This window comes from Sesamum indicum, linkage group LG9, assembly GCF_026168435.1.
Source record: "Sesamum indicum cultivar Baizhima isolate 11 linkage group LG9, ASM2616843v1, whole genome shotgun sequence".
Taxonomy (NCBI): Eukaryota; Viridiplantae; Streptophyta; class Magnoliopsida; order Lamiales; family Pedaliaceae; genus Sesamum; species Sesamum indicum.
Window position 1 is genome coordinate 4,676,875 of NC_142665.1, and position 26,512 is coordinate 4,703,386.

A 26,512-nucleotide genomic window follows, 5' to 3' on the forward strand; every position below is an offset into this window, starting at 1 on the left:
ATGCAACTTTACCCTGTTTAAAGTGATGAATTGGAAGGAAACTCAAATCCATTGGCTTGGCAAATTCTGTAGAATATGGAGAAAAAGAATAAACTCACTTGCATCAGACTCAACAAGGCCAAGTTCACATGATGCTTTTGGGCTAGCAGGATTCCTCGAGCAAAGCAACCTTAAACGAAAAGCATCAATGCATCATACTTGCTTAAAGGGGAAAAAACAAATCAAACATACCAGTAACTTAAGTCAAATCTTCATTGAATGAAAGACTATCATTCCCGGTTACAACCACATGAAGTGACAAACTATAAACGGCTAGTGAGGCATAAAACTTCTATGAACATATTGGAGAATCTAGAAAATGCTATAAATCTGAAGTTTTGGAATAGCCACAACATACAAATTTGAGTAAGAGTCCATTTGGGCAGAACATAACGAGTACTCTCATCTTGTGGAAGAGCTTACATCCCTTCATTGATAGAGACTCTACGGGCTGTTCTTCAGTTACTTAAAAACAAGTAGATTAACTATAAACAAATATGGACGCAAAAAAATCCAGAAAACCATGAATTTATTGGTAAGGCTAAAAATTATATGGGTACTGGACATCCTAATAAACTCCCATATCATATAAAGAACAGCTAAAAACCAGCTGCGAATTAGACTTTTTGCACTTATCTGGGGTACAAAGGACAGGGGATCAACAACAAAAAAAACCCATAAAAGCGTGACCACAACAGTTCTTCCGACCAAGGAATGACTAGTTTGAGCCATAGTTATGGCACACAGCGCCAAAGCCTCGCCCAGACCCCGACAAAGTCAGTTGTTCCAGAAACGTATACTCATTATCAGGTGGAATCTATAAGTAATCATGTCTACCACCTCAAGCCGGTAACATTGAAAAGACACAGGACAAAAGAAAGATCACAGAAAAATGTGCAAGGAATAAACAAACTACTGGAATATAACTTATGGAAAAAACCGCTAGCTCTCAGCATTGAACCGGCACACTAAAACCTGCATTATCTTTTAACCTAAGTAGCAGAGCATAGTGGAACAACTAGAGAGAGGTACACACACCAAATTGAGAAACTAGAAACTATAGCGATAAATGTAAAGATATGAAGTATTTATCAGAAATTCTATTCATAAAGGTGAGTGCATTTGTAATCATAACTGCATGTGTAGACGTGGCAAGAAAACTATAGTCATTGAAACCAGAAGAAGCCATGAAGGACTGAGAAAAGAAAACGAAAACTGAGAGCCTTTTAAGTTTATGTTTATAAATAGATATATTTATATATTATGTCTAATAAAATAAGATAGATAAATAAATGATGAACGTAACAATAACTAATGGATCAAAAGTTTATAAAGATCAATGTTCCATATTTTATAATATTTATATTTATATAATATATAGAATATATATAAGTAATAAATATAATTTATTTATAGTGGAGGCAACGATGGTGGCAGTTGCCACTGTTGGCTCATCTTGGGTGATAGTCGTCATCCAAAAGACGATGGGGTGGCCATCACCCTTTCAATATTAGCGATGACTGTTGCCCAGAAGATGGGCGAGAAGGCCTCGTTTTCTTGGAAGGTCGTCTCGTAGATTATAGGAAGAAGGTTTCTCTGCGCGATGACTAAGATGAACTGACAGCTGCCGCCATGGTGTATATATTAGTTATGTATAAATATATTATAAAAGATTATAAAAGATGGGCATTTGATCTTTAGAAAAAAATGATCTAATGGTTGTTATTATAATCATTGTTTGTTTATTCTATTAAATATGCGATTTATTCAATACTAACTTTTTGAAATGACAATTTAATAAAATGATGCTTTTTGCAGTCTGTACAAGAATCACGAGAGCAGACTCATTTAAGAAAGGAAATGCAAGTTAGCTTAAAGAATGAAGTCTTGTACAAAAGAAAATTGTAGAACCAAAGCAAATTCAATATAGGGGGGAAAACAAAAAGGAGAGATACCTTAAACTAAGAATTTTTTAAAAAGACTAACTTTTCAAAATGACAATTTAACAAAATGATTTGTTTATGTATAAAAATCATGAGGGAAAGCTAATTTAGAAAAGGAAGTTTTATAGGAAGAAAGATGGTAAATTAATCTAGAGAAGGAACTTTTGTAGAAAGCAAATTGGAGAACCAAAGCAAATCCATTGTCGAGAGAAAAATAGAGACAATGTAGCTTAAACTAATAATTTTTAAAAATGACTAACTTTTCGAAATGATAATTTAATAAACACATTTGTTTATGTATAAGAATAACAAGGGCAACAAAATGTCACAGTTTTTTAGAAAGAAAAATGCAAGTTAATTTAAAGAAGGAAGTTCCTTAGAAAGGAAAAGTTGAGAACCAAACAAACTCATTGTGGAGGGAAAAACAAAGACGAGGTAGCTTAAACTAAGAATCTTGTTAAAAAGACTAGCTTTTCGAAATTACAATTTAATAAAAGGATTCATTTATGTAAAAGAATCACGAGGGCAAGTTAATTTAAGGAAGGAAGTTTTATAGAAAGTAACATGTAAGTTAGTTTAAAAAAGAAAAGTTCGGAGAAAGGAAAATTTGAGGATCAAAGCAAATTCATTGTGGGAAGAAAAACAGAGCAGAGGTAGCTTAAATTATGATTTTTTTGCAAAAGACTATCTTTTTGAAATAACAATTTAATTAAAGAATTCGTTTATGTATAAGAATCACGAGAGTGAACATACTTACGAAAGGATGTTTTGTAGAAATGTAGATGCAAGTTAGTTTAAAGAATTAAGTTTTGCCAAAAGGAAAAGTCGACACCATTGCAAAATCATTATGGGAGGGGGGAATATAGAGGAGGTAGCTTACACTAAGATTCTTTTAAAAAGACTAGTTTTATGAAATTTTATAAAAGGATCCATTTATGTATAAGAATCACAGGGGCAAACTAATTTAAGAAAGGAAAGCGCAAGTTAGTCTAAAGAAGGAAGTGTTGTAGAAGGAAAAATTTTAGAACCAAAGCAGACTCATTGTGGGGGAAAATCACATAGGTAGATTAAACCAAGAATTTTTTAAACAGACTAACTTTTAGAAATAATAATTTAATAAAATGATTCGTTTACATATAAGAATCACAAGAGCAAGCTAATTTAAGAAAGGAAGATTTGTAGAAAAAAAATGCAAGTTATTTTAAAGAAATAAGTTCTGGAGAAAGGAAAATTTGAGAATCAAAGTAAATCCATTATGGAGGAAAACACATAAGAGGTAGCTTAAACTAAAATTTTTTAAAAAGTCTAGATTTTCGAACAAACAATTTAATTAAAAAAATTTGTTTATGTATAAGAATTATGAGGGCAAGATAATTTAAGAAACTAAGTTTTGTAGAAAGGAAAATGCAAGTTAGGGAAGTTCTGTAGAAAAAAAAATTTGAGAACACAAACAAATTCATTGTGGGGGAAAAATAAAGAGGGCTAGAATAAACTAAGAATTTTGTACAATGAATAGATTTTCGAAATGAGAATTTGATAAAAAGACTCGTTCATGTATGAGAATCACAAGAGCAAGCTAATTTAAAAAAGCAAGTTTTGTAGAAAGGAATTTGCAAGTAGTTTAAAGAATTAAGTTTTGTAGAAAGAAAAATTTGAGAGGCAACGCATAATCAATGTCGGGAAAAAAGTGTGGGGCTAGCTTAAACTATGAGTTTTCTAGAAAGACTAGATTTTTGAAATGACAATTTAATGAAGAAATTTGTTTATGCATAAGAATCACAAGAGCAAGCATATTTGAGAAATAAAGTTTTGTAGAAAGAAAAATGTAAGTGAGCTTAAAGAATGAAGTTTTGGAGAAAAAAAAAATTGAGACCAACGCAAATTCATTCTGAACATAAAACCAGAGAGAAGGTAGCTCAAACTAAGAATATTTTAAAAGGACTGCCTTATTAAAATGAAAATTTAGTTAAACGATTCGTTGATGTAGAAGAATCACGAGAGCAAGGTAATTTAAAAAAGGAAGTTTTGTTGAGAGGAAATGCAAGTCAGTTCAAACAAGGAAGTTTCGTAAAACGAAAAATTTGAGAACCAAATCAAATTCATTGTGGGGGGAAAAAGAGAGGAGCTTAACTAAGAATTTTTTAAAAAGACTAGCTTTTTCAAATGATAATTTAATAAAAAGATTCATTTATGTGTAAGAAGCTTTAGCGCAAGCTAATTTTAGAAATAATTTTGTAGAAAGGAAAATGTAGGTTAGTTTGAAAAAGGAAGTTTGGTAGAAAGGAAAATTAGAGAACCAAAGTAAATTCATTGTTGGGGAAAAAGCACAGAGAGGTAGTTTAAACTAAGGTGTTTGTGAAAAGGCTAGCTTTTCTAAATGACAATTTAATTTGTTTATGTATAAAAATCACGAGGACAAGCTAATTTAACCAAGAAAGTTTTGTAAAAAGAAAAATTTATGTGGAGGAAAAAGCCACAGAGAGGTAGTATAAACTAAATTTTTTTTTTAAAAAGACTAGCTTTTCGAAATGAAAATTTAATAAAAGGAACAAAAAAGGAAAGCTAATTTAATAAAGGAAGTTTTTTAGAAAGAAAAATTAGCAAACCACTAAATTCATTGTCGGGGAAAAAACACACAGAGCTAGTTTAAACTAACAACTTTTTGGAAAATACAGCTTTTCAAATGACAATTTAATAAAAGGATTTGCTTATGTATAAGAATCACGAAGGCAAAGCTTATTTACTAAAGGAAGTTTTTAAGAAATGAAATTTCAAGTTACTTTAAAGAATGAAGTTTTGTAGAAAGAAAAATTTAAGTTACTTTATAGGATGAAGTTTTGTAGAGAGAAAAAGATTGAGAACCAAAGCAAATTCATTGTGAGGGAGTAAAAAGAAGAGGTAGCTTAAACTAAGAATTTTTTAAAAAGCCTAAGTTTTTCAAAGTGAAAAATTAATAAAAAGATTTGTCTATGTATAAAAATCATGAGTGCAAGCTAATTAAAGAACAGAAAATTGAAAGTTAATTTAAAGAAGTTTTGGAGAAAAAAAATTTCAGAACCAAAGCATATTAATTGTGGAACGCAAAACAAAGATGAGGTAGCTAAAAGTAAGAATTTTTTGAAAAGACTAGATTTTCGAAAAGACAATTTAGTTAAAAGGATTCGTTTATATATAAAAATCAAGAGGGTAAGATAATTTAAGAACCGAAGTTTTGTTAAAAGGAAAAGGGAAGTACAAATTAATTCAAACAAGGAATTTTCTACAAAGGAAAAATTAGAAAAACCAATGCAAATTTATTGTTGGGGGAAAGTAGATGAGTTAGCTTAACCTAAGAATTTGTAAAACACTAGCTTTTCGAAATGACAATCTAATAAAAGAATTTGTTTATGTATAAGAATCATGAATGCAAGCTTATTTAAGAAAGAAAGTTTTGTCGAAAAAGAAAATGCAAGTTAGCTTAAAAAGAAAGTTTTGCAAAAAGGAAAATGAAAGTTAATTTAAAGAGGGAAGTTTTTGTAGAAAGGACATTTTTGACAATGAGAGAAAACTCATTGTGGGGTGGAGTGGTTGGGGGAGAGAAAGAGGAGGTAGTTTACTAAGAATTTTGTAGAAAGATTAGCTTTTCCAAATGACAATTTAATAAAATTATTAATATATAAGAATTACAAGAGCAAGCTAATTTAAGAAATGAAATTTTGTAGTAAAAGAAAATGCAAGTTAGTTTAAAAAAGAGTTTTGTAGAAAGGAAAAAGCAAGTTACTCTAAAGAAATTTATTGGGGTGGGAGTAGTTTAGACTAATAATTTTATAGAAGTACTAGCTTTTTGAAATGATAATTTAATAAAAATATTCATTTATGGATAAGCTCATGAGGCAAGCCAATTAATGATGGGAACTTTTGTAAAAATGGAAACGCAAATTTGTTTAAACAAGGAAGTTTTCCAAAAACGAAAATGCAAGATAGTTTTTTTTTAAAAAGATTAGCTTTTTGAAATGAGAAATTACTAAAATGATTTGTCTATGTATAAGAATCACGAATGCAAACTAATTAAAGAAAGAAAGTTTTGTACAAAAAAATACAAGTTAATTTAAACAAAGAAGTTTTGGAGATAGAAAAATTTGACAACCAAAGCATATCCGTTGTGGAGGGAAAAACAACGACGAGGTATCTTAAACTAAGAATTTTCTAAAAGACAATTTAATTAAAGGATTGGTTTATGTATAAGAATTACGGGAGCAAGTTAATTTAGATACGAAATTTCGCACAGAGGAAAATGCAAGTTAATTTAAAGGAGGAAGTTTCACTACTTTTGGAGAAAAAAAAATTTGACAACAAAAGCAAATTCATTGTGGGGGACAAATAGAGAGGTGATGATTAAAATAATATTTTTTAATACACGAGTTTCTCGAAATCACAATTTTATAAAAGGATTCATTTATCCATAAGAATTAAAGAGAAATCTAATTTAACAAAGCATATCTTGTAGAAAGGAAAATGTAAGTTACTGAAAAGTACGAAGTTTTGTAGTAAGGAAAGTGCAAATTAATTTAAAAAAGGAAGTTTTCTAGAAAGAAAAATTATAGAACCAAAGCAAATTTATTGTAGTAAGAATTTGTAAAATGATTAGATTTTAGAAATGACAATCGAATAAAAGGATTCGTTTATATATTAAAATCATGAATTCAAGCTTATTCACTAAAAGAAAGTTTTGTAGAAAAAAAAATACAAGTTAATTTAAAAAAGAAAGTTTTCTAAAAAGGAAAAATGCAAGGTAATTTAAAGAGGGAAGATTTTGTAGTAAGGACATTTTTTACAATGAGAGAAAATTCATTGTGGGGTGGGGGGGAAGAGAGATGAGGTAGTTTAATAAGAATTTCTTGAAAAGATCACCTTTCCGAAATGATAATTTTAATAAAATCAGTATATATATAAGAATCACAAGAACAAGCTAATTTAAAAAATGAAATTTTATAAAAAAGAAATTACAAGTTAGTTTAAAAAAGGAAGTTTTATAGAAAAGAAAAAACAAGTTAGTTTAAAGAACTAAGTTTTGTACAAAGGAATTTATGAAAACGAAAGCAAATTTATTGGGGCAGGAGTAGTTTAAACTAAGAATTTTATAGAAGGACTAGCTTATTGAAATGACATTTAATAAAGAGATTTATTTATGGATAAGGTCACGTGGCAAGCTATTATGATGGGAAGTTTTGTGGAAACGAAAATGCAAATTAGTTTAAAGATGGAAGTTTTTGAAAAATGAAAATGCGTGTGAGTTTTTTCTTTTTAAAAGACAAACTTTTTGAAATGAGATATTACTAAAACGATTTGTATATGTATAAAAATCACGAGTGCAAACTAATTAAAGAAAAGTTTTGTAGGAAAGAGTATGCAAGTAAATTTAAAAAAAGAAGTTTTGGAGATAGGAAATTTGAGAACCAAAGCATATCTGTTGTGGAGGGAAAACGAGCAAAACGAGGGCAAGATAATTTAGAAACGAAGTTTCATACACACAAAAATGCAAGTTAATCTAAAGGAGGAAGTTTCACTTTTTTTGGAGAAGAAAATTTGATAACAAAAACAAATCCATTGTAAGGCACAAATAGAGAAGAGATTGATTAAACTAAGATTTTAAATACAACTAGTTTCTCGAAATCACAATTTTATAAAAGAATTCATTTATTCATAAGAATTAGAGGGAAATCTAATTTAACAAACCATGTTTTGAAGAAAGAAAAATGCAAGTTAGTATAAACAAGGAAGTTTTGTAGTAAGTAAAGTGCAAATTAATTTAAAGAAGGAAGTTTTCTAAAACGAAAAAATATAGAACCAAAGCAAATTTATCGTTGGGGGAAAGCAAAGGAGATAGTTGACTTAAGAATTTGTAAAACAACTAGCTTTTAGAAATGACAATCTAATAAAATGATTCGTTTATGTAATAGAATCATGAGTGCAAACTTATTTAGTAAAAGGAAGTTTTTTAAAAAAAAAGAAAGTTTTCTAGATAGAAGAAATGAGGTAATTTAAAGAGGGAAGTTTCTTAAAAAATGATATTTTTGACAATGAGAGAAAATTCATTGTGTGGTGGGGTGGTGGGGGGGGGGAGGGGAAGAGAAGAGGTAGTTTACTAAAAATTTTGTAAAAAGATTAGCTTTTCTAAACAATAATTTAATAAAATCATTATATATATGAATCACAAGAATAAGCTAATTTAAGAAATGAAATTTTGTGGAAAAGAAAATGCAAGTTAGCTTAAAAAATGAAGTTTTGTAGAAAGGGAAAAGGCAAGTAAGTTTAAAGAACCAAGTTTGTATAAAGGAGCGTATGAGAACGAAAGCAAATTTATTGAGGCGAGGATAGTTTAAACTAAGAATTTTATATAAGGACTAGCTTTTGAAATGACATTTAATAAAGAGATTTATTTATGGATAAGCTCATGAGACAAGCTATTAATGATAGGAAGTTTTGTAGAAATGAAAATGCAAATCAGTTTAAACAATGAAGTTTTTGAAAAACGAAAATGCGAGTTAGTTTTTTTTTTTTTTTTTAAAGACTAGCATTTTGAAAAGAGATATTACTAAAAGGATTTGTCCATCTATAAGAATCATGAGTGCAAACTAATTAAAGAAACGTTTTGTAGGAAAGAATATGCAAATTAATCTAAAAAAAGAAGTTTTGGAGATAGGAAAATTTAAGAACCAAAGCATATCCATTGTGGAGGGAAAACAAGCGTCAAGGTAGCTTATCTAAGAATTTTTAAAAAGAATAGATTTTCGAGAAGACAATTTAATTAAATAATTGGTTTATGTATAAAGATTACGAGAAGACAATTTTGAAACGAAGTTTCATACAAATGAAAATGCAAGTTAATTTAAAGGAGGAAGTTTCACTACTTTTGGAGAAAAGAAAATTTGATAACAAAAGCAAATTCATTGTAGGGGATAAATAGAGAATGGGTGATTAAACTTAGATTTTTTAATATAACTAGTTTATCGAAATTACAATTTTATAAAAAGATTCGTTTATCCATAAGAATTAGAGGGAAATCTAATATAACAAAGCATGTTTTGTAGAAAGAAAAATGCAAGTTAGTGTAAAGAAGGAAGTTTCATAGTAAGGAAAATGCAAATTAATTTAAAGAAGGGAGTTTTCTACAAATGTAAATTATAGAGCCAAAGCAAATTTATTGTTGGGGGGAAAGCAAACGAGGTAGTTAACCTAAGAATTTGTAAAACGACTAGCTTTTAGAAATGACAATCTAATAAAAGGATTGTTTATGTATTGGAATCATCAATTCAAGCTTATTTAGTAAAAGGAAGTTTTGTAGAAAAAAAAAATGCAAGTTAGTTTAAAAAAAAAAAAATTCTAAAAAGGAAAAATGCAAGATAATGTAAAGAGGAAAGATTTTGTAGAAAGGAAAATACAAGTTGATTTAAAGAGGGAAGTTTTTGAAGAAAGGGTATTTTGACAATGAGAAAAAATTCATTATGGGGTGGGGTGGTTAGGGTGGGTGAAGAGAGAGGAGGTAGTTTACTAAGAATTTTTTAAAAAGATTGGCTTTCCAAAACGACAATTTAATAAAGTCATTTATATATAAGAATCACAAAAGCAAGCTAATTTAAGAAATGAAATTTTATACAAAAGAAAATGCAAGTTAATTTAAAAAAGGAATTTTGTACAAAGGAAAAGGCATACTAGTTTAAAGAATCAAGTTTTGCATAAACAAATTTCAAAGAACGAAAGCAAATTTATTGGGGCGGGGGTAGTTTAAACTAAAAATTTTATAGAAGGACTTCCTTTTTGAAATGACAATTGAATAAAAAGATTCATTTATAGATAAGCTCACGGGACAAGCTATTAATGGTAGGAAGTTTTTGGAAAACGAAAATGTGAGTTTTTTTTTTTTTTTTTAAAGACCAGCTTTTTGAAATGATATATTACTAAAAGGATATGTCTATGTATAAGAATACGAGTGCAAACTAATTAAAGAAAGGAAGTATTGTAGGAAAAAAATGTAAGTTAATTTAAACAAAGAAGTTTTGGAGATAGGAAAATTTGAGAACCAAAGCATATTCGTTCTCGATGGAAAAATAGCGACAAGGTAGCTTAAACTAAGAATTTTCAAAAAGACCAGATTTTCGAAAAGTCAATTTAATTAAAGGATTGGTTTATGTATAAAAATTACGAGGCCAAGATAATTTAGAAAAGAAGTTTCGTACACAGGAAAATGCAAGTCAATTAAAAAGAGGAAGTTTCATTACATTTGGAGAAAAGAAAATTTGATAACAAAAGCAAATTCATTATGGGGACAAATAGACAATGGGTGATTATACTAAGATTTTTTAATAACAACTAGTTTCTCGAAATCACAATTTTATAAAAGGATTCGTTTATCCATAAGAATTTGAGGGAAATCTAATTTAACAAAGTATGTTTTGTAGAAAGGAAAATGCAAGTTAGTGTAAAGAAGGAAATTCTGTAGTAAGGAAAGTGCAAACTAATTTAAAGAAGGAAGTTTTCTACAAGAAAAATATAGAATCAAAGCAAATTTATTGTTGGGAAAGCAAACGAGGTAGTTAACCTAAGAATTTGTAAAACGACTAGCTTTTAAATATTACAATATAATAAAAGGATTCGTTTATGTATTAGAATCATGAGTGCAAGCTTATTTAAGAAAAGGAAGCTTTGTTGAAAATAAAATACAAGTTAGCTTTAAAAAAAAGTTTTCTTGAAAGGAGAAATGCAAGGTAATTTAAAGAGGGAAGATTTTGTAGAAAGGAAAATGCAAGTTAATTTGAAGAGGGAAGTTTTGAAGGAAGGAAATTTTTTACAATGAGAGAAAATTAATTGTGGGGTGGGGTGGTTGGGGGGGGGGGGAAGAGAGGGGGTAGTTTACTAAGAATTTTTTAAAAAGATTAGCTTTTCTAAACGATAATTTACCATAATCATTATATATAAGAATCACAAGAACAAACTAATTTAAGAAATGAAATTTTGTAGAAAAGAAAATGCAAGTTCGTTTAAAAAAAGAAGTTTTGTAAAAAGGAAAAGGCAAATAAGTTAAAAGAACCAAGTTTTGTATAAAGGAATTTATGAGAATGAAAGCAAATTTATTGGGGCGGGGGTTGTTTAAACTAAGAATTTTATAGAAGGACTATCTTTTCAAAATGACATTTAATAAAGAGAATTATTTATTGATAAGCTCACGAGACAAGCTATTAATGATAGAAACTTTTGTAGAAACGAAAAGACAAATTAGTTTAAACAAGGAAGTTTCGAAAAATGAAAATGCGAGTTAGTTTTTTTTTTTTTGTAAAAGATTAGCATTTTGAAATGAGATATTACTAAAAGGATATGTCTATGTATAAGAATCATGAGTGCAAACAAATTAAAGAAAAGTTTTGCAGGAAAGAATATGCAAGTTAATTTAAAAAAAAAAAAATTTTGGAGATAGGAAAATTTGATAAGCAAAACATATCCGTTGTGGAGGGAAAACGAGCGACGAGGTAGCTTAAACTAAGAATTTTCAAAAAGAATAGATTTTTGAGATGATAATTTAATTAAAGGATTGGTTTATGTATAAAGATTACGAGGATAATTTAGAAACGATGTTTCGTACACAGAAAAATGCAAGTCAATTTAAAGGAGGAAGTTTCACTACTTTTGGAGAAAAGAAAATTTGATAACACAAGCAAATTCATTGTGGAGGACAAATAGAGAAAGGGTGATTAAACCTAGATTTTTTAATACAACTAGTTTCTCGAAATCACAATTTTATAAAAGAATTCTTTTGTCCATAAGAATTAGAGGGAAATCTAATTTAACAAAGCATCTTTTGTAGAAAGAGAAATGCAAGTTAGTTGTATAGAAGGAAGTTTTGTAGTACGGAAAGTGCAAATTAATTTAAATAATGAAGTTTTCTAGAAAAGAAAATTATAGAACCAAAGCAAATTTATCGTTGGGGGAAAGCAAAAGAGGTAGTTAATCTAAGAATTTGTAAACGACTAGCTTTTAGAAATTACAATCTAATAAAAGAATTCGTTTATGTATTAGAATCATGAATGCTAGTTTATTAACTAAAATGAAGTTTTGTAGAAAATAAAATACAAGTTAGTTTAAAAAAAAAAGTTTTCTACCAAGGAAAAATGCAAAGTAATTTAAACAGGGAAGATTTTGTAGAAAGGAAAATGCAAGCTAATTTAAAGAAGGAAGTTTTGAAGAAAGGATATTTTTGAAAATGAGAGAAACTTCATTGTGGAGTTAGGTGGTTTGGAAAGCGGCGGGGGAGAGGAGGTAGTTTACTAAGAAGTTTTTAAAAAGATTAGTTTTTCAAAACGACAATTTAATAAAATCATTTATATATAAAAATCCCAAAAGCAAGCTAATTTAAGAAATTAAATTTTGTACAAAAGAAAATGCAAGTTAGTTTAAAAAATGAAGTTTTGTAGAAAGGAAAAGGCAAGTAAATTTAAAGAACCAAGTTTTGTATAAAGTAGTTTATGAGAAGAAAGCAAATTTATCGGGGCGAGGGTAGTTTAAACTAAGAATTTTATAGAAGGACTTCCTTTTTGAAACGACAATTGAATAAAAAGATTCATTTATGAATAAGCTCACTAGGCAAACTATTAATGATAGGAAGTTTTGTAGAAACGAAACTGCAGCTTTTTAAACTATCTTGCATTTTCTTTTCTACAAAACTTCCTTTTAGTGAATAAGCTCGCATTCATGATTCTAATACATAAACGAATCATTTTATTAGATTGTAATTTCTGAAAGCTAGTCGTTTTACAAATTTTTAGATTAACTACCTCTTTTGCTTTCCCGCAACAATAAATTTGCTTTTGTTCTATAATTTTCTATTCTAGAAAACTTCATTCTTTAAATTAATTTGCACTTTTCTTACTACAAAACTTCCTTCTTTATATTAACTTGCATTTTTCTTTCTACAAAGATGCTTTGTTAAATTAGATTTCCCTCTAATTCTTATGGACAAACGAATTCTGTTATAAAATTGTGATTTCAAGAAACTAGTTGTATTAAAAAAATCTTAGTTTAATCACCCCTTCCCTATTTGTCACCCACAATGAATTTACATTTGTTATCAAATTTTCTTTTATCTCGAAAAGTAGTGAAACTTCCTCCTTTAAATTAACTTGCACTTTCCTCTGTACGAAACTTCGTTTCTAGAACCAAACCATATCTGTTATGGAGGGAAAATGAGCGACGAAGTAGCTATAAACTAAGAATTTTCAAAAAGAGAAATTAATTAAAGGATTGGTTTATGTATAAAAATTACGAAAGGAAGATAATTTAGAAACGAAGTTTCGTACAGAGGAAAATGCAAGTTAATTTAAAGGAGGAAGTTTCACTACTTTTCGAGATAAAAGAAAATTTGATAACAAAAGCAAATTCATTGTGGGTGACAAATAGGGAAGGGGTGATTAAACTAACATTTTTTAATACACACGAGTTTATCGAATTCACAATTTTATAAAAAGATTCATTTATCCATAAGAATTACAGAGAAATCTAATTTAACAAAGAATGTTTTGTAGAAAGAAAAATGCAAGTTAGTGCAAAGAAAGAAGTTTTGCAATAAGGAGAGTGCAAATTAATTAAAACAAGAAACTTTTCTAGAAAGGAAAATTTTAGATACAAAGCAAATTTATTGTTGAAAACAAAGGAGGTAGTTAACCTGAAAATTTGTAAAACAACTAGAAATGACAATCTAATAAAAGGATTTGTTTATGTATTAGAATCATGAATTCAAACTTATTCATAAAAGGAAGTTTTCTAGAAAAGAAAACACAAGTTAGTTTACAAAAGAAAGTTTTCTAAAATGGAGAAATGCAAGGTAATTTAAAGAGGGAAGATTTTGAGTAACGATATTTTTGACAAAGAAAATTCATTGTGGGGTGAGCTGGTTGGGTGGGGGGAAGAGAGATGAGGTAGTTTAATAAGAATGATTTAGAAAGATTAGCTTTCCGAAACGATAATTTGATAAAAGCATTATATATAAGAATCACAAGAGCAAGCTAATTTAAGAAATGAAATTTTGCAAAAAAGAAAATGTAAGTTAGTTTAAAAAAGAAAATTTTGTAGAAAGGAAAAAACAAGCTAGTTTAAAGAACCAAGTTTTGCATAAAAGAATTTATGAGAATGAAAGCAAATTTGTTGGGGCGATGTAGTTTAAACTAAGAATATTATAGGACTAATTTTTTGAAATGACATTTAATAAAAGAGATTTAATTATGGATAAGCTAACGAGACAAGCTATTAATGATAGGAAGTTTTCTAGAAACAAAATTGCAAATTAGTTTAAACAAGGAAGTTTTTGAAAAACGACAATGCGAGTTAGTTCTTTTTTTTAAAAGACTAACTTTTTGACATGAGATATTACTAAAAGTATTTGTATATGTATATGCAAACTAATTAAGGAAATGAAGTTTTGTAGGAATAAAAATGCAAGTTAATTTAAAAAAAGAAGTTTTGGAGATAGGAAAATTTGAGAACCAAAGCATATTCATTTTCGATGGAGAAAGAGGGACAAGGTAGCTTAAAATAAAAATTTTCAAAAAGACTAGATTTTCGATAAGACAATTTAATTAAAGGATTGGTTTATGTATAAAAATTACGAGGCCAAGACTTTTTGAATTTAAAAGAGGAAGTTTAACTACATTTGGAGAAAAGAAAATTTGATAACAAAAGCAAATTCATTGTGAGGGACAAATAGAGAATGGGTGATTAATCTAAGAATTTTTAATACAACTAGTTTCTCGAAATCACAATTTTATAAAAGGATTCTTTTGTCCATAAGAATTAGAGGGAAATCTAATTTAACAAAGCATGTTTTGTAAAAAAAAATGCAAGTTAGTGTAAATAAGGAAGTTTTGTAGTAAGGAAAGTGCAAATTAATTTAAAGAATGAAGTTTTCTAGAAAAGAAAATTATAGAACCAAAGCAAATTTATTATTGCGGGAAAGCAAAGGAGGTAGTTAATCTAAGAATTTGTAAAACGACTATCTTTTAGAAATTACAATCTAATAAAAGGATTCGTTTATGTATTAGAATCATGAATGCGAGCTTATTCACTAAAACGAAGTTTAGTAGAAAATAAAATGCAAGTTAGTTTTAAAAAAAAGTTTTCTAGAAAGGAAAAATGCAAAGTAATTTAAAGATGGAAGATTTTGTAGAAAGGAAAATGCAAGCTAATTTAAAGAAGAAGTTTTTGAAGAAAAGATATTTTTTAAAATGAGAGAAAATTCATTGTGGAGTTAGGTGGTTTTTTTTTTGGGGGGGGGGGGAGGAGGTAGTTTACTAAGAAGTTTCTAAAAAGATTAGTTTTTCAAAACGACAATTTAATAAAATCATTTATATATAAAAATCCCAAAAGCAAGCTAATTTAAGAAAATAAATTTTGTACAAAAGATAATGCAAGTTAGTTTAAAAAATGAAGTTTTGTAGAAAGGAAAAGGCAAGTAAGTTTAAAAAATCAAGTTTTGTATAAAGTAGTTTATGAGAACGAAAGCAAATTTATCGGGGCGAAGGTAGTCTAAACTAAGAATTTTATAGAAGGACTTCTTTTTTAAATGACAATTGAATAAAAAGATTCATTTACGGATAAGCTCACGAGGCAAACTATTAATGATAGGAAGTTTTGTAGAAAGGAAACTGCAAATTACTTTAAACAAGGAAGTTTTTGGAAAATGAAAATGCGAGTTAGTTTTTTTTTTTAAAAAAAAGACTAGCTTTTTTAAATGATATATTACTAAAAGGATATGTCTATGTATAAGAATCACGAGCACAAACTAATTAAGAAAATTTGAGAACCAAAGCATATTCTTTTTCGATGGACGAAGAGGGACGAGGTAGCTTAAAATAAGAATTTTCAAAAAGACTAGATTTTCGAGAAGACAATTTAATTAAAGGATTGGTTTATGTCTAAAAATTATGAGGGCAAGTTAATTAAGAAACAAAGTTTCGTATGAAGATAAATACAAGTTAATTTAGAGGAGGAAGTTTCACTACTTTTGGAGAAACGAAAATTTGATAACAAAAGGAAATTCATTGTGGGACAAATAGAGAAAGGTTGATTAAAGTAAGATTTTTTAATACAACTAGTTTCTCGAAATTGCAATTTTATAAAAGGATTCTTTTCTCCATAAGAATTAGAGGGCAATCTAATTTAACAGAGCATCTTTTGTAGAAAGAAAAATGCATTTTAGTTGTAAAGAGGAAAGTTTTGTAGTAAGGAAACTGCAAATCAATTTAAAGAATGAAGTTTTCTAGAAAAGAAAATTGTAGAACCAAACTAAATTTATCGTTGGGGGAAAGCAAAAGAGGTAGTTAATCTAAGAATTTGTAAAACGACTAGCTTTTAGAAATTACAATCTAATAAAAGGATTCGTTTATGTAATAGAATCATGAATGCGAGTTTATTAACTAAAATGAAGTTTTGTAGAAAATAAAATACAAGTTAGTTTAAGAAAAAGTTTTCTAGCAAGGAAAAATGCAAAGTAATTTAAAGAGGAAAGATTTTGTAGAAAGGAAAATGCAAGCTAATTTAAGGAAGTAAGTTTTTGAAGAAAGGATATTTTTGAAAATGAGAGAAATTCATGGTGGAGTTAGGTGGTTTGGAAGCGGGGGGGAAGAGGTAGTTTACTAAGAATTTTTAAAAAGATTAGTTTTTCAAAATGACAATTTAATAAAATCATTTACATGTAAAAATCCCAAAAGCAAGCTAATTTAAGAAATTAAATTTTGTACAAAAGAAAATTTAAGTTAGTTTAAAAAAGGAAGTTTTGTAGAAAGGAAACTGCAAATTACTTTGAACAAGGAATTTTTTGGAAAATGAAAATGCGAGTTGGTTTTTTTTTTAAAAAAAAGACTAGCTTTTTGAAATGATATATGACTAAAAGGATATGTCTATGTATAAGAATCACAAGCGCAAACTAATTAAGGAAATGAAGTTTTGTAGGAATGAAAATACAAGTTAATTTAAACAAAGAAGTTTTGGAGATAGAAAAATTTGAGCAACCAAAGCGTATTCATTTTCGATGGACGAAGAGGGACAAGGTAGCTTAAAATAAGAATTTCAAAAAGACTGGATTTTCGAGAAGACAACTTAATTAAAGGATTGGTTTATGTATAAAAATTATGAGGGCAAGTTAATTAAGAAACGAAGTTTCGTACGAAGAAAAATACAAGTTAATTTAGAGAAGAAAGTTTCACTACTTTTGGAGAAAAAAAAATTTGATAACAAAAACAAATTCATTGTGGGGGACAAATAGAGAAAGAGTGATTAATCTAAGATTTTTTAATACAATTAGTTTCTCGAAATCACAATTTTATAAAAGGATTCTTTTCTCCATAAGAATTAGAGGGAAATCTAATTTAATAAAGCATCTTTTGTAGAAAGAAAATGCAAGCTAGTGTAAAGAAGAAAGTTTTGTAGTAAGGAAAGTGAAAATTAATTTAAAGAATGAAGTTTTCTAGAAAAGAAAAATTATAGAACGAAAGCAAATTTATTGTTGGGGGAAAGCAAAGGAGGTAGTTAATCTAAGAATTTGTAAAACGACTAGCTTTTAGAAATTACAATCTAATAAGAGGATTCGTTTATGTATTAGAATCATGAACGCGAGCTTATTCACTAAAATGAAGTTTTGTAGAAAATAAAATGCAAGTTAGTTTAAAAAAGAAAGTTTTCTATAAAGGAAAAATGAAAGGCAATTTAAAGAGGGAAGATTTTGTAATAAGGATATTTTTGATAATGAGAGAAATTCAATGTGGGACGGGTCGTTAGGAGGGGGTGAAGAGAGAGATTGTAATTTACTAAGAATTTTTTAAAAAGATTAGCTTTCTGAAACGACAATCTAATAAAAAGATTCATTTATGTATTAGAATCATGAATGCAAGTTTATTCACTTAAAGGAAGTTTTATAGAAAAGAAAATGTAAGTTAATTTAAAAAAGGAGTTTTGTAGAAAGGAAAAGGCAAGTTAGTTTAAAGAACCAAGTTTTGTATAAAGGAATTTATGAAAACGAAAAGAAAATTTATTGTGGCAGGGGTAGTTTAAACTAACTTGCATTTTATTTTTTCTACAAAACTTTCTTTTAGTGAATAAGCTCGAATTCATGATTCTAATACATAAATGAATCTTTTTTATTAGATTCTCATTTCTAAAAGCTAGTCGTTTTACAAATTCTTAGATTAACTACCTCCTTTACTTTCCCCCAACAATAAATTTGCTTTCGTTCTATAATTTTCTTTTCTAGAAAACTTCATTCTTTAAATTAATTTGCACTTTTCTTACTACAAAACTTCCTTCTTTACACTAACTTGTATTTTTCTTTCTACAAAACATGCTTTGTTAAATTAGATTTCCCTCTAATTCTTATGGACAAACAAATTCTGTTATAAAATTGTGATTTCGAGAAACTAGTTGTATTAGAAAAAATCTTAGTTTAATCACCCCTTCTCTATTTGTTCCCCACAATGAATTTGCTTTTGTTGTCAAATTTTCTTTTCTCGAAAAGTAGTGAACTTTTTTCTTTAAATTAACTTGCATTTTCCTCCGTACGAAACTACGTTTCTAAACTATCTTCCCTTCATAATTTTTACATAAAACAATCCTTTAATTAATTTCTCTTTTTGAAAATTATTAGTTTAAAGCTATTTCGTCGCTCGTTTTCCCTCCACAACAGATATGGTTTGGTTCTAGAAACGAAGTTTCGTACAGAGGAAAATGCAAGTTAATTTAAAGGAAGAAGTTTCACTACTTTTTGAGATAAAAGAAAATTTGATAACAAAAGCAAATTCATTGTGGGGGACAAATAGAGAAGGGGTGATTAAACTAACATTTTGTAATACACGAGTTTATCGAATTCACAATTTTATAACAGAATTTGTTTGTCCATAAGAATTAGAGGGAAATCTAATTTAACAAAGCATGTTTTGTAAAAAGAAATATGCAAGTTAGTGTAAAGAAGGAAGTATTGTAGTAAGGAAAGTGCAAAATAATTTAAAGAATGAAGTTTTCTAGAAAAGAAAATTATAGAACCAAAGCAAATTTATTGTTGGGGGAAAGCAAATGAGGTAGTTAATCTAAGAATTTGTAAAACAACTAGCTTTTAGAAATTACAATCTAATAAAAGAATTCGTTTATGTATTAGAATCATGAATGCGAGCTTTTTTCACTAAAAGGAAGTTTTGTAGAAAAGAAAATGCAAGTTAGTTTAAAAAAGAAAGTTTCTAGAAAGAAAAAATGCAATGTAATTTAAAGAGGGGAGATTTTGTAGAAAGAAAAATGCAAGCTAATTTAAAGAAGTTTTTGAAGAAAGGATATTTTTTAAAATGAGAAAAAATTCATTGTGGAGTTAGGTGGTTTTGGGGGGGGGGGGGGCGGGAGGAGGTAGTTTACTAAGAAGTTTTTAAAAAGATTAGTTTTTCAAAACGACAATTTAATAAACTTATTTATATATAAAAATCCCAAAAGCAAGCTAATTTAAGAAAATAAATTTTGTACAAAAGAAAATGCAAGTTAGTTTAAAAAATGAAGTTTTGTAGAAAGGAAAAGGCAAGTAAGTTTAAAGAACCAAGTTTTGTATAAAGTAGTTTATGAGAATGAAAGCAAATTTATCGGGCGAGGGTAGTTTAAACTAAGAATTTTATAGAAGGACTTCCTTTTTGAAACGACAATTGAATAAAAAAATTCATTTATGGATAAGCTCACGAGGCAAACTATTAATGATAGGAAGTTTTGTAGAAACGAAACTGCAAATTACTTTAAGGAAGTTTTTGGAAAATGAAAATGCGAGTGAGTTTTTTTTTAAAAAAAGACTAGCTTTTTGAAATATATAATACTAAAAGGATATGTCTATGTATAAGAATCACGAGCGCAAACTAATTATGGAAATGAAGTTTTGTAGGAAAGAAAATGCAAGTTAATTTAAACAAAGAAGTTTTGGAGATAGGAAATTTGAGAACCAAAGCATATTCGTTTTCGATGGACGAAGAGGGACGAGGTAGCTTAAAATAAGAATTTTCAAAAAGACTAGATTTTCGAGAAGACAATTTAATTAATGGATTGGTTTATGTATAAAAATTATGAGGGCAAGTTAATTAAGAAATGAAGTTTCGTACGAAGAAAAATACAAGTTAATTTAGAGGAGGAAGTTTCACTACTTTTGGAGAAAAGAAAATTTGATAACAAAAGCAAATTCATCGTGGGGGACAAATAGAGAAAGATTGATTAAAGTGAGATTTTTTAATACAACTAGTTTCTCGAAATCACAATTTTATAAAAGGATTCTTTTGTCCATAAGAATTAGAGGGAAATCTAATTTAACAAAGCATGTTTTGTAAAAAGAAATATGCAAGTTAGTGTAAAGAAGGAAGTTTTGTAGTAAGGAAAGTGCAAAATAATTTAAAGAATGAAGTTTTCTAGAAAAGAAAATTATAGAACCAAAGCAAATTTATTATTGGGGGAAAGCACGAGGTAGTTAATCTAAGAATTTGTAAAACGACTAGCTTTTAGAAATTACAATCTAATAAAAGGATTCGTTTATGTAATAGAATCATGAATGCGAGTTTATTAACTAAAATGAAGTTTTGTAGAAAATAAAATACAAGTTAGTTTAAGAAAAAGTTTTCTAGCAAGGAAAAATGCAAAGTAATTTAAAGAGGAAAGATTTTGTAGAAAGGAAAATGCAAGCTAATTTAAGGAAGTAAGTTTTTGAAGAAAGGATATTTTTGAAAATGAGAGAAATTCATGGTGGAGTTAGGTGGCTTGGAAGCGGGGGGGAAGAGGTAGTTTACTAAGAATTTTTAAAAAGATTAGTTTTTCAAAACGACAATTTAATAAAATCATTTACATGTAAAAATCCCAAAAGCAAGCTAATTTAAGAAATTAAATTTTGTACAAAAGAAAATTTAAGTTAGTTTAAAAAAGGAAGTTTTGTAGAAAGGAAACTGCAAATTACTTTGAACAAGGAATTTTTTGGAAAATGAAAATGCGAGTTGGTTTTTTTTTTAAAAAAAAGACTAGCTTTTTGAAATGATATATGACTAAAAGGATATGTCTATGTATAAGAATCACAAGCGCAAACTAATTAAGGAAATGAAGTTTTGTAGGAATGAAAATACAAGTTAATTTAAACAAAGAAGTTTTGGAGATAGAAAAATTTGAGCAACCAAAGCGTATTCATTTTCGATGGACGAAGAGGGACAAGGTAGCTTAAAATAAGAATTTTCAAAAAGACTGGATTTTCGAGAAGACAACTTAATTAAAGGATTGGTTTATGTATAAAAATTATGAGGGCAAGTTAATTAAGAAACGAAGTTTCGTACGAAGAAAAATTCAAGTTAATTTAGAGGAGGAAGTTTCACTACTTTTGGAGAAAAGAAAATTTGATAACAAAACCAAATTCATTGTGGGGGACAAATAGAGAAAGGTTGATTAATCGAAGAATTTTTAATACAACTAGTTTCTCGAAATCACAATTTTATAAAAGGATTCTTTTGTCCATAAGAATTAGAGGGAAATCTAATTTAACAAAGCATGTTTTGTAAAAAGAAATATGCAAGTTAGTGTAAAGAAGGAAGTTTTGTAGTAAGGAAAGTGCAAAATAATTTAAAGAATGAAGTTTTCTAGAAAAGAAAATTATAGAACCAAAGCAAATTTATTGTTGGGGGAAAGCAAAGGAGGTAGTTAATCTAAGAATTTGTAAAACAACTAGCTTTTAGAAATTACAATCTAATAAAAGAATTCGTTTATGTATTAGAATCATGATGCGAGCTTTTTTCACTAAAAGGAAGTTTTGTAGAAAAGAAAATGCAAGTTAGTTTAAAAAAGAAAGTTTCTAGAAAGAAAAAATGCAATGTAATTTAAAGAGGGGAGATTTTGTAGTAAGGATATTTTTTAAAATGAGAAAAAATTCATTGTGGTTGGGTGGGGGGAGAGAAAGGATGTAGTTTAATAATAATTTTTTAATAAGATTAGCTTTCCGAAACGACAATTTAATAAAATCACTTTATATAAGAATCACAAGAGTAAGCTAATTTAAGAAATGAAATTTTGTAGAAAAGAAAATGCAAGTTAACTTAAAACAGAAAGTTTTATAGAAAGGAAAAGGCAAGTCAGTTTAATGAACCAAGTTTTGTATAAAGAAATTTCAAATAACAAAAGCAAATTTATTGGGGCGGGTAATTTAAACTAAAAATTTTATAGAAGGACTAGCTTTTTGAAATGACATTTAATAAAGAGTTTTGTTTATGGATAAGCTCACGAGGCAAGCTATTAATGATAGGAAGTTTTGTAGAAACGAAAATGCAAATTAGTTTAAACAAGGAAGTTTTTGAAAAATGAAAATGCGAGTTATTTTTTTTTTTAAAAGACTAGCTTTTTGAAATGAGATATTAGTAAGAGGATTTATCTATGTGTAAGAATCACGAGTGCAAACTAATTAAAGAAAAATTTTGTAGGAAAGAATATGCAAGTTAATTTAAAAAAAGAAGTTTTGGAGATAGAAAAATTTGAGAACCAAAGCATATCCATTGTGGAGGAAAAACGAACGACGAGGTAGCTTAAACTAGGAATTTTCAAAAAACTAGATTTTTGAAAAGACAATTTAATAAAAGGATTGGATTATGGATTACGAGGGCAAATAATTTAGAAACGAAGTTTTGTGTATAGGAAAATGCAAGTTAATTTAAAGGAGAAAGTTTCACTACTTTTGAAGAAAAGAAAATTTGATCACAATTTAATAAAAGGATTCATTTATCTATTAGAATCATGAGTGCAAGCTTATTTGGTAAAAAAAAATTTTGTAGAAAAGAAAATGCAAGTTAGCTTAAAAAAGAAAGTTTTTTAGAAAGGAAAAATGCAAGGTAATTTAAAGAGGGAAGATTTTGTAGAAAGGAAAATTCAGGAACGAAAGCAAGTTCATTGTAGGGGCAAAGAGAGACGAGGTCGTTTAAACTAAGAACTTTTTAGAAAGACTAGCTTTGTAAAATGACAATTTAATCAAATAATTTATTTATTATAAAAATCACGAGGGCAAGCTAAATTAAAAAAAGAAGTTTAGTAGAGAGGAAAATGCAAGTTAGTTTAAAGAAGTTCCGTAGAAAGGAAAGTTTGACAACCAAAGTAAATTCATTTGTGGGGGAGGGGAATAGAGACGATATGTAGCTTAAGCTAAGAATTTTTTAAAAAGACTAGCTTTTCGAAATGACAATTTAATAAAAATATTCCTCTGTGTATAAGAATCACAAGGGCGAACTAACTTAAAAAATGAAGTTTTATAAAAAATAAAATGTAAGTTAGTTTAAAGAAGGAGGTTTGGTAGAATGGAAAATGCAAATTAGTTTAAAGAAGGAAGTACGGAAAACAGAGAGGAGGTAACTTAAACTAAGAATTTTTTAAAAAGATTGGTTTTTTAAAATGACAATTTAATAAAAGGATTCATTTATGTATAACAAAGGCAAGCTAATTTAAAAAATGACATTTTATAGAAGGAAAATTTGATAATCAACGCATGATGATGTGAAAATGCATTTTATTCTTTTTTAAGTAAAACAAAAGTTTAAAACATAACGATCATTGTGGGTGGGGCAAGGGGGGGTGGGGGATAAAGAGAGAGGGGGTAGCTTAAACCAAAAAATTTTGAAAAAAACTATCTTTTCAAAATGATAATTGAATAAAAGGATTCATGTTTGTATAAGAATCATGAGAGCGAGCTAATTTAATAAAATAAGTTTTGTAGAAAGGAAAATTTGACAACCAAAACGAATTCATTAAGGGGGAGGACACAACGGGTTAAGGATCTTGGCAATGGGTTAACAAACTTATATGTGTGGAGGCTCAAGGATAAAAACTCTGTTTATTAATAGATAAAGCAAAGTAGAGTATTTCAAGCTCTCATATCTACAGCTTGGATTTGAAATTAGCCACTCTTGAAAAGATCAAAATGTAAAGACAAGTATACCGGTCCAAGTACCAAAAGATACAATCAGAAATGCATTATTTCCAGTATTTCAAGTGCATTATGGTCTGAAAAATCCTTTCACTAAAGAACCTTAATGTATATGTTCCAGTGTTTCTATGTCCAAAACATATATATTGATATTGACATATAGATTGCATCAATATGTATTTATGAAGAATAGAATGCACAAACTTCACTGCAAATTCATTAAAGCTACGAAATTTAGTACTTACTTGGGTCAAGTCTTGTGCAAGTTTGATGCGTCTAACCTCGATTGGAAGACGTTTACAGGCTTCCCACTGCTACCAGGTTTATCAACAAATCAAGACCCCAGAGCTTCTACTGTAAAATTAGAAGCAAATTCAATTATCGTTAGAATGATTTTATGTTTTTTGACAATATGAATGAACAGTAAAATAATGACAGCGTTGATGAGCCACACTAGGTAAATATAACTATGTTTGACCATTCTCATGGACAAGTACAAGATTGTAAGAGTAAAACATAACTAGCACAACACTAATTTTCAAGAAATTTTATGTAATCATTTGATCCCTAGTAAACAGATTTCTCAACTGACAAGGGTTGTTTTTTTTCTATTATTTTGTGTTGTATCAGATGGTGTTAGAGACACTTGCGACATCAGGGCCGGAGGATTTATTATTCATTATAGTGCCTTCGAAAATTGGCATTAAATCACACAGATAAACATGTCGGAATGCTTCTTGGGACAGTTGGTTGGTGTGGGTTGTGGTGACAAAGTTGATGACTAATAATCAAGAAACAAACAACTTATAGTTAAAAGCATTGCCAACAAACACTTCATCAAAGCAATCCAATTCAGTTTTCTTGTAAATTCACCAAAAGTGCAAGAACAATCCCGAGACAGGTAAGAAATCATAAGTGAGACAGAGTAGAGCAAAGAAAGATTAAAGAACAAACCAGAGGATGTCAGAACGCGAGCCCATCCTACACTCCCCTGCAACCACACATGTTCAAACAGTTTACTATTCTTCTTCTCATAAACCATCTGAAACCCTTGTTCTTCAACTTTCATCATTCTCCCACCAGTCCCCTCTTCCTTCTTCCGCAACCTCTCAAACTGATCCAGTGACAAATCAATCCTCGCGAAGAAGAAATCAATCCTTCTTGTCGATTTTCTTGAATGGGTTTCTAGCATTCTTGAAATTTATAGCACGAGTACAAGTCTTTTGTATGGCTATGACAAGCGAGGAGTCTGAGAATTCGCCATTGGAGTGGGAAAAGACCCTTCTTTGAGAGATTTTCTTGCGTTTTCTTGATTTTCTTGCCTTGTACCTCTCCTCTGTACTGTGACTTATATATCTTTCAATCACACGTCACTTTCATGTTAGTTGACCGTTGCCTTAATTTTCTTATTCGGACAAAGCTTTTAAAATTTTCGGTTAATTAAATCATGGGAATGTAACGGCAAATAAAGACCATAAAAAAACACCCGAAAATTATGAGCTTATTGTACTAAAAAGGCCACCTAGCTCGATAAAATGTTTTTATTTATTTACATTTTTTATGTGATAATACAACATAGATGTTGTAATAATAATAATCACTTATATAAAAAAAAATTACAGCCTATCAAAATTGATAGTGAAGTACGATAAAAAAAAATCATAATATATTTAATAGTAGAGATTGATTCGAATGGATATAGTAGTTATGTATGAAAAGTCCCTTAGCTTAAAAAATTAGAGTTAGTGATGCACGCACACAACGATATTCAGATATGAATATAATACGATAAGACACAATTATACAAAAAATTTCAAAAACTCATAATATAATATGATACTATCACGACTACATATAATATAATTTTATTTATATATCTTTTTAAAAAATTAAAATATGCATTGTGACGAATATTGATATATATAACACCTTGAGGAAAATAACAAAATTCAACATTAAGATAAAACATAGAAAATAAATATGCACTTGAACAAAGATATGAGAGCTCTCTTTCATTTTGAAATTGATGAACAAAAGATTGAATGAAAGAGAAAGAGAGGAAGACATGAAAACTATTTTACATTTCCTTTTGTGTTTTGGAGATAATGATAGAAAAATAGAGATAAATAAGTATGTATTGGAAATAACTGTATATATTTTGATTTGCTTTTAAATAAAATTTAAAACAAGTGTTATATATTTGATGTTGTTTTTTGAGAAACAAAAGTTATTGTTCATTGTCAAATCATGTCTATTTTATATATATTTATATATATATGTATATATATGTATATATATATGTATTGTATGTTTGATGTAATATTTTGAGAAAAAGAATCACTGTCATTGTCGAATCATATCTCTTTTATATTATATATATATATATATGTGTGTGTGTGTATGCGTGTGTCATATATAGGCAAACAATGGATGTGTTTTTTCCCATATCTGGAATAGTCTAAAAAATGAAACCAAACAAAACATTTCACTAACCGAGAAACGAAATTTTCTTTTTTTAAATGAGGGTGAGTAAAATAATTCATAGGTTGATATTAGTCCATAA

At 28.5% G+C, this 26,512-nt stretch overlaps 1 long non-coding RNA gene across 1 annotated transcript; it reads right to left on the reverse strand.

Moving 5' to 3' along the window:
- Window positions 1-84: 84 nt before the first annotated feature.
- LOC148786831 (uncharacterized) lies at window positions 85-25,252 on the reverse strand. Its single transcript, XR_016067503.1, has 3 exons — window positions 24,904-25,252; window positions 24,195-24,303; window positions 85-169 (listed from the first exon to the last, which is right to left on the reverse strand). It is a non-coding gene; the product is annotated as an uncharacterized LOC148786831 (long non-coding RNA).
- Window positions 25,253-26,512: the final 1,260 nt, after the last annotated feature.